The sequence below is a fragment of the Polistes canadensis genome, unplaced genomic scaffold, assembly GCF_001313835.1.
Source record: "Polistes canadensis isolate GaletaPanama2010 unplaced genomic scaffold, ASM131383v1 scaffold_2, whole genome shotgun sequence".
Classification (NCBI taxonomy): Eukaryota; Metazoa; Arthropoda; class Insecta; order Hymenoptera; family Vespidae; genus Polistes; species Polistes canadensis.
The window spans coordinates 1,276,167-1,285,377 of record NW_014569549.1 but is presented as its reverse complement, the minus strand read 5'-3'; the positions used below and the strand labels follow the sequence as shown (position 1 = coordinate 1,285,377).

General features: G+C 35.7%; 1 protein-coding gene across 7 annotated transcripts in view; it reads left to right on the top strand.

Annotated features, from left to right (window-relative positions):
* The first annotated feature begins 1,258 nt into the window (after positions 1–1,258).
* Positions 1,259–9,211, top strand: part of LOC106784946 (fat-like cadherin-related tumor suppressor homolog) — a 303,487-nt gene continuing 295,534 nt past the window's right edge. For all 7 annotated transcript variants that reach the window (XM_014745018.1, XM_014745008.1, XM_014745036.1 and 4 more), the window contains exon 1: positions 1,259–1,640. The gene's annotated coding sequence lies outside the window, so the exon portion shown is untranslated. The remainder of the gene's footprint in view (positions 1,641–9,211) is intronic.

The following is a 9,211-nucleotide window of genomic DNA, read 5'->3' as shown; positions in this document are numbered from 1 at the left end:
TTTGAACTCGGTGAACCAGCGAAAGTAGGTAACGAAGCGGAATCCTGTAAATATATAGCACAGAGAAGTAGAGTAAAAGCAATTCGTATTTTACTAACAAAGAGAATATAAAATAATATTCTGGTTCTTCTAATAATCTCATACCTTTATTAGATACATATAATTGTAATTTTATGATCAAATGCTGACATAACTATCGAATACTATAATTTCTTTTTTAATTAACATCAAATCAAAGATAGTGTTTTTTTCCGAATAATTCTTTATAAATAAGTATATATAAATTAAAATATAAATAAAAAAATAATATTATTTAATTTTAAGAGTTTATATAGAATTTAAACTAAGATTTTACGTACAAAAAAAGAAAGATCTATACATATTCTCGAAAACAGTAAATTCAATAGTACTTCTTTTTCGAAACGTAACATAAATAATGCAAAATAATTAAAAAACTACATAGAAGTGCATGCGCACTTGTTTGTTCCGCGCAACAACAAAAAATATCAACATTCGAGAACTAAGGAAAATAACGGAAAAAACGTTATTGAATTTGGAAGGAAGCAAAACAATAGTGGTGATGTTTTTGTATTAACTTTTGGATTGAAATGTGTACGAAATGGTGAGAGAAAGAGAGAGAGAGAGAGTGAGAGAGAGGTGAAGGGTAGGAACGAAGGAAAGATACACAAAGGAGTGACCATGTCATGGTTGAGAAGAAACGTATGAAGAGAAGGTGCGTTTGCGTGTGCGTACGCGTGTACGTGTTCATGTGTTCAGTCGTGCGCGCGCGACGGGGTGGGGAGAGGCAGCTGGTAAGGTTGGTAGGGGAAAGGGTAAAGAGGAAGAGAGAAAGAGGCCTCCTAGGCTTGCCTTCATCTGGCGCCGTGCGGCGCGCTAGTTTCGGCTTGCCGCTCCGACGCGACGGTCATTCTTTTTTAAGTGCTTGTCGGTTTCCACGTGGAGGCGGCTAACCAAACGCGTCCTCTGTTGTTTATGCCTTGTTCTTTCTTGACTACGTTCTTCTTTTTTTTGTTTTTTTTTTTACACTTTCTTTATCTATTTCCTCGATCACTTATTTCTTCCCATTTCTTCTTTCCCTTTGTCGATGGTTATTGCGCGATGTATTTTTTCGAGTGACACGTAGATCATATATATATATATATATTTATATTTCGCGAAGGATAAATGAAATACGTTTAAAAAGTGTTAGTTCTGAGTGTGGACCTATGAAAGAGAGAGAGAGAGAGAGAGAGAGAGAAAGAGAAAGAGAGAAATAGAGTGACAGTGAGAGAATAAAACAAAAAAAGAAAATGTATTATTTAGAAGTTAACGCGTGAAATGTAACGATTGTAACGCTTTTATAATGCGTTATTCGTGATTGTTTTGATTAAATATATATGTATATCTAGATTGATGTATATATTTTAAGTACATAAAGTGAGACTCGAAAGATAAGGTGTGCGAAAGTGAGATCATCGTAGAATCGGTATTTGGATTACCTTTTTGGAATTTCTTCCTCTTGGGTCTCCGCAGCTGCTTGGAAACGAAGGGAAATATCTACCTTCGAGTGGCCGAACAAAGGAAGGGAACTAAGAAGAAGAAAGAAGCTCTTCGAGGGACAAGGACAACGTTCGTACAAGGTTCGTGTGTTTCTTTCTTCTTACGTGCACGAACATATTGCTCTGAATAAAGGAATACCTTTGGAAAAACGGTTTTTTTAAACCACAAATAAACTCGTGAACGGTGAAAGTGAAAATTTCATAATGCAGTTTTAACGCGTTATGAAACGTACGAAAACATATAAATATGTAAATAAAAAAGGATAATAATCTAATCTAATCTCTAAATCGTTCGAAAAGATCGTTCGTGGCTGGCGGCTTCGCGCTTCATTACGCAAAATGGCGTCGGTGGAGCGTGCGTGTCTCCTCTTTCTCTATCTCTTTCTCCTTCTCTCTCTCTCATACTCTCTCTCTTTCTCTCTTTCTTTCTTTCCTTGCGACTTATGGAAGAAGTTTTCTTCGGCCGCAAGACGCGGAACCATTTGCGTGAAATCGTTGATCGTTCGTTTCGACGAGAGTTCACGCCGTTAGTTTCTTTTATGGGAATTCGATGCGAGCGAGGAAAGGACGATGATTTTGCGCGAATCGTATGCGAGTTAAACGAGCGTACAGAACGGTGCGTAAAAAGGATCGCGACCCTCTCTTCGTTTTTCCATTCTATAATCGAGAAAGAAAAGTTGAATAACAGTGATGCGTTCGGAAGGAAATAAGTTTCTATATTCTATAGAAGTGGGACGACATGAGAATTGTATTAAATCGTCGAGTTTTGTGTTTCTTTTCAACTAAAAATGCAGTTCACGCAAATTCCTCGTTAGATGTGTGTTACCACGATGCGAATTTACAACTCCAAGAATTTTAGTATTAAGACGGAAAAAAACGATTCTGCCTCTTTCGGATTCTCTTCGATTATATATTTTCGTCTACAATCAAAGTTAATTTTTTCTTTGGTATTTGCTTTGAATTATGCGCGACATACTATCAGTGAAAGTTTTACGGTCGTGAACCTTGATAACCTTCACCTTTAAAAATGATTCGTAACTGTGATATTAGAAATATACAAAATATTCGTAAATGCGTGTCGTCGGAGAAACTATTTTGAATGTTTTAATTAGAATTAAGTGTCTGTTTCATGTTGAATTATTTGAAACTTTAAAGTGTATATTATTTTGTGAGTGACGTCGTAATCGTATAAGAAAATGTAAACGATGTTGAGTTATTGGCAGAATTCTAAGAAGAAATATATACATAGGAAGCAAGGAAATATTCCGTGTGGTTCTTAATTTTGATTCGTTTTCGAGTTTCTCTTACACTACGAAGCGATTATTTTACCTTCGAAGTCGAGACAGAGACTGGAAAGCGAGTACAGACAAGCAGGTCGGTTCAGGAACGGATTAACTGTAGGGTCCCATGAACCGTTTCAGGTCACCATTTTTAAAATACCATCTCAAATAATTTAAAAGAAACTATTCAAAATATTCGTGGAGACGTTGTTTCGTTTGAATTAAAATTTTGTTCTTTCAATGGGAAAAATAAATTTCGTGAAAATGTATGATATTTCGAAAATGAAAATCATTTAATTGAATTGTTATTAATTCTATTTTATATGCGTAAAGTAAATATTCCGATTTAATTATATGAGATAATTAACATAGTTTGTTGATTCAGTTTCGTTACTTTCTCATTTTATTTAACTTCGTTTAAATAAATATATAAGAGCAGGGCATGTAATATGAAGTAAATACGTAGCTGAGCAGCAGGCGGCTTCTTTGTTCGAGGCAGTTCGGTCGTAGGATATTTTGGGTTTCCTGTAATCATAAGATGAACAGGCACGGTGGTACCTGACCCGCTTGTTTTCATTTACGACGTTTGCTGATATGGTGTTTTTACCGACGACATCGAGAACGCATACGGCTCACGGTAATATCAACAAACTCACAGTTTGGTCTTCGTAGATGTTTAAGCTCTCCTATTTCATCTGGGAACGTTCGACTTTAAAAGCAAACAAAATTCTGCCATATTTTTTCCATTTCTATTCTCTATATTTTCGTCGCTATTTTAAATAATTATACTTCAAACATAATTCCGCATTTTTTTGCAATATGTAATAAATGATATTATTAATCTATAATTTTTGATAATTATATAGAACCGTAACGATGTTACGAATTAAGTAGAGAAATAAAACGATCGTTATGCAAGTGTTTCTTTTTTATAATAAAAAATTAAGAACGTAATTTAAATATAAGATTTTATTTCATTAAACCTGAAACTTCATTTTAATTCCTTATTAGATATTTAACGAACTTAAAGAAAAGAAGGTTCGTAAAAGAATAGCAAGGTAATCAAAAAATTATTGGAAGCAAATAAATCCAATTCGATGGATTACGTGGATCGATAGAAAATAATGCATTGCTATTGTGAAGTATAGACAGAAAGATAAAAGGAAAACAAATTATTCTAGCGGATTATTGTTCTAGAAGAAAAATATGTTAAAGATAGTCTCCGATAGAAGAAGTATGAGAAATAAATTGCTATATTCATTTCTTTCTCGGATGGTGAAATCCCTTTGGCTGTTAAGTTCGTTATAACGCGAGACAAGTTTGGTTCTTGGTAAGAAACCAGTTCTCGAAATTTTTTCCATCTAGCCTTGGCCAGAAAAGCATCGAATGGCATTCATTGGAAGGTCGAGAACGGTCTTGTCTTCTCCCTCGAGCAAAGGTGTCTGTTGCTACCACGACGACGTTCTTTCTACTATTGCTGCTGTTAAACGACTGTAGTTTAACACTACTGTTGGTGTCTCGCACTAATCGATAGTAATTTTACTTAGTAGGCAGGTTCGATACTTCATCCGGTTTATTTCTTGCATTCCACGAAGCGTACCTGTACTTATCGCGAACCTTTTTTTACATTCGATTATCAATGTTCTTCTTTTGCTTCAAATGTATACGTCGATTAGTTGCTGCTTGGGTAAAATAAAACTTAACTACCATCTTCTCCATCTATATTTTATCTTGAATTTTATGTTCAACAACGTCTGTGTCATGGTGGAAGCTTACGCACGAAGATCATTCTTTCTTTTCTTTATTTCTTTCTTTCTTTCTTTCTTTTCTCCTATTTTTTTCTTTTATTTCTTTTTGTACTCACATAGAATCCGTAGAAAATAGGAAGCGAGATCCTTCCAACTGAAAAATGGTCGTATGGCTAGACGTGGACAATTCTAATTTTCTGAGAGCAACCTGGATCTTGAGAGGCCAAGCTTGGAAAGAAGATGGAAAGAAAACTGTAACACGCAGGACACTTGTAGAATAGGGAATTGCTGCGAGAAGATATCTATCTACCGTTTTCTTCAATCGAAATAGAAAAAACGTCGGAACTGTAGCTTGATTAAAATTTATGTTTTAGAACGAAATGATTAACGATCGGACTGCGGATTGAAGAAAATCTGTTTGAGACGACTACAAAGAAAAAAAATATTTGATGTATTATCGTGTTTTTTTTTTCGGAATTATTGAAAAAAAAACAGGAGATTTTACAAAACAATATAAACCCCGATATTAAGTAAACGCGTGTGCTTGATTTAAAAAGTAATTTCGAATTTATACGAATATGAAAAGAAAGAGTCATTAATATCGTTCATTTTGGTCATCTCGTAGATGAACAAAAAAAAAAAGGTAGCTATAAAGTTCTTACCGTAGTTCACGAGTGACTGACTAACGACGTCTCGTTGATAGCACTCGTTTAATCCTCGTAAAAGTATCTTGGAGCTATTATTGAAGCTGACGAGGAGAGGAGAAGAAGAAGGAGGAGGAGGAGGAAAAGGAGGAGAAAGAGAAAAAGAAGGGGAAGGAGTAGGAAAAGGAGGAGAATGGCGATGACGGTGAAAGACGAGCCTATACGTCGACTAAGCGTATATAAACTCCGTGAAAGTAGTCAGGTTTCCACGGGTGCTTTGACCTGGGCCGTCGTTCGTGTCCGTATGTTAAGGAGGCTTCGTTAATTGCAGCGAATGCGCTCGCGCGATTACGACAGAGACAGGTGGTCGGCGATTAGCCATTGTCTGTCCTAGAAATACATGCCGCCTCTCTCGAACGGATACACCTAAAGCCATCGAATGGAGTAGATAAGTGCTGATTAATGTACTCGAGCTGCGATGCTGCGAGGCAATGCCTTTCGATCGACTTGCATGGAACTAAATCTCCTGGAAGAATTAGCTAGCTTCTTCTTCGTTATCGCCTCGAAATAGAAGAAGCATCGGTAATAGTAGGAGCAATAGTAGGAGAAATAGTAGTATTGGTGGTACTAAACGAAGAAAAGAAAGAAGAAGAACAACAACAAAATAAAATGAAGAAGAAGAAGAAGTAATCTCGGATGCTCCAGAGTCTTTAGCCCGAACGCGCCTGCCTGTCTTTCGAGATGAGGATTAATGACGTAGAGACGTGGCGAATGCGATCCTCCGAATACGAAGGGGGAAAAAAAAACCTTTAAGAAGCCTAGGAAAATCCTTGTCGCGTCTTTTTCTCATTCTCTATCTGGGCTCGTGTGCGCGATCGTAAAATGAACCACGTCGGTGAATATGTCTGTCGGTGAAAGATCGGCTCGAAAGTATAAAAGCCCCCACCTAGTATACTCCCGATTCTCGAGAGCAGCTGCCACGATCCTTCATTCTCCGCGTCCAGAACACGTTGATCCTCGAGACTAAGGGTAATTTGGTGAGGGATCCAGCCAGAGTGCGCACGCGAGAGAGAAAGGGAGAGAGATAAACAGAAATTTCCTTTGCTCCTATGTTTCGAAAGATAATACTTACCGTTTCACATTTTTCTTACAAGAAAACACGTGCATTTATTTATTTCTGTATATTTCTTCTTACTTTCAAATATTTAAACAGTTAATTTATTAGTTGAGATATATATATATATATACAAGATTTTTCGTAAAAAAATATAATTGTTTATTTCGTCACAATTCTAATAAGAAAATATTTATTATTAGATTAATCCGATTAACTAAGTAATCGTAGTTATTAAAATGGTAAAAATAAAGTAACTTTATTGAAGAGGAGACGTCTTGTATTTCAACGATATCTCTTCCTTCAATTTTTTGAGACCAATCAAAGATTCTGCATCTCTCTTTCTCTCTCTCTCTCTAACACAATTAGGTAAAATTATGTAGGAAAAATGAGAAAAATAAAAGAAAAATGAAAATAATATCGCACGTTTTACGGCTTATCGCGGATAACTATTACGCGCACTTGCACTCGCATTCGAGCCAAAGCAAAGTTACGCGAGATTGTCTATAAACACAAACCGGTGAAAATGTCACTCTCTTTCTTTCTCTCTCTCTCCCTCAGTCACTCTTATATGCGTGTCTGGCAAGTTTCTCCTTCTCTCGTTCTCAGCTACAAACCCGAAGCAAACTTGCCTCCACTCACGTCGTAAGCAGAGCATGAAAAAGACGAGGAACGGAGCAACACGTGCACCTATGGAGAAAAGAACTCGAGAAACGTAGTCGACGCATTGAGAAAATGTCCGTCTGTACGCGTGCTTACATCTACGAAAAGTTTTGTTCTCAGGACTCGTTAACGTTTGAATTCATTTCTTTATGCTTTTATATGTAATTATTATTCGAGCTTATTTCTTTTTAAAAGGCTCTTTCGAGCTAGAATTTTTTCTTTCTGTTTTTTTTTTTTTTTTTTTTTTTTTTTTTTTTTCTCATAAAAGTTCGACCCTTCGTATTTTTAATTTAATAACGCTATTAAGAGTAGACTCGTTATCATTGCTGTACGCTAGAGTTAAAAGGAACGAGGAAAATCAAAGAATTATCTATACATATATATATATAGCATTTTTCGAAGACATATTAAAGTTAAATTTATATAACTTTTCTCTAATTTCCTTAAGAAGGATTTTTGCTGATAATCATACAATATTTTTCTGACAGTACGAACAACTTGAAATTCCTCGTTTAACGTTTTAAATACAAGCATTTTATCCTTAAGAGTAACATCTTTGGTTTGACTTGGAAGAGAAACGTCGAGTAAGGTAGAGATTATTATTGTTGTAAGAAACTTGTTAGATAAGTTGGAAGGATACGTTCGAAACATCGGTTTTAAGAAGAGAAGTCGGAGTTCGGAGAGATGGTGTCGAGTGTTTTGTCGCGAACGTCTCGATGTTATCGTTTCGTAACTTTTGATAGACTTTCCCAACGATAACTCGATGTCGCCTTTGGATTAAATGTGTGCGAAGTGCCAGAAAGGAGAGAACGGAAGATGGATGGTAAAACGTCGCTTCTATTGTAGACGGCATTTGCATCGGTTGAAAATGTCACCTCATAGAAATAACAGTAGCTTACGAGTCTTAAGGAGGAGAAACGATGGAAATTCGTCGTTTGCCGCGAACTAGAATTTGCGAGAAAGCGTTTCCATTGTTTTCCAGTTCTAACTGTGCGAATATACGTCTTTGAAGATTAAGTTTCTTGTAATAAAACGAACGACGTTTACTGAACATCTTACTTGGAAAATTTTACTGAAATCGTTAAATTACAATCTTATGATGTTTGAAATATTTAGAGTATCGTTTCATTAATATTGCTTAAATATTATATACGCTATATAGGGCTTCTTTTAACTACAGTTTCTCTCTACAACTTATATAGAATCCTTTTTTTAATAGATATTCTCATGGAGCCAAGTTCCGATAATCCCAACCGCAGCAGGTATAAACTTTTCTATACACGCATACCTGTTTGCCAGCCGTTCAACGAACCTATCGGTTCTTCTCACAATTCCTTCGGAGTATTTCGAATGGTAGTTGGGTAAAAATGTTAAGTCCTACTAGCATCGGCATCGCTAATCAGCTACTACGATCTTTATTGTTATATCCTTAGGAAGAACATCTTGACAAATCAGAATTGACTGTTCTTTTTTATCTTTATTCTTGGAAACATCTTTTTTTAGAAATGATGACCTCATCGTACCCTTACAAATTAATCCCTTGGCAAAAATGATGCAAACGATCGACTTCCGTTTTCTTCAGTGATCATTAAGCTTCCTTCGTTAATAAAAATATACCGACGTTAATAAGAACGGAAGGGTATAGAAACGCCCACGGAGCTTCTAATTCGATAAATCTTAATGAACTTTCTTTGGAACAGGGTGGACGTGACAAGCGAAGAATTATAATACTTTCTCAAAGAAGAGAAAAATACGAGGGCGATCGATATTCACCAACGTTGCGATTTTGTATTTAGAACGTTAGTTTCTAGATAGTCCTTAATATTCTTTTCTACCAGACAGGTAAAGCAAGTATTATATGGTTACATTCGAGCTCGTGATTCAGTTCAAACGCACTTAAGCGGCTCGACTTTCGATATCAATGTTGGAATCATTAGAGACAAACGGTGCATATACCGTAGAAAACTCGAGTTATACTTGAGATATACATAAATCATTTATGCCTATAAAATCTATAAGCAGATCGGATATATTGATATTTTTTAATAGCTAGTTACAATAGATTCAGTTGCTTTTATAAGTTTAAGATCAATCCAATTTATGAATCATTGTATATATGTACTCTCAAGGATTCAATTTATGAATCACATTTCATACATAACAATTACTTTCTCTTATGAATTCGATGATTTCTTAATTTGGT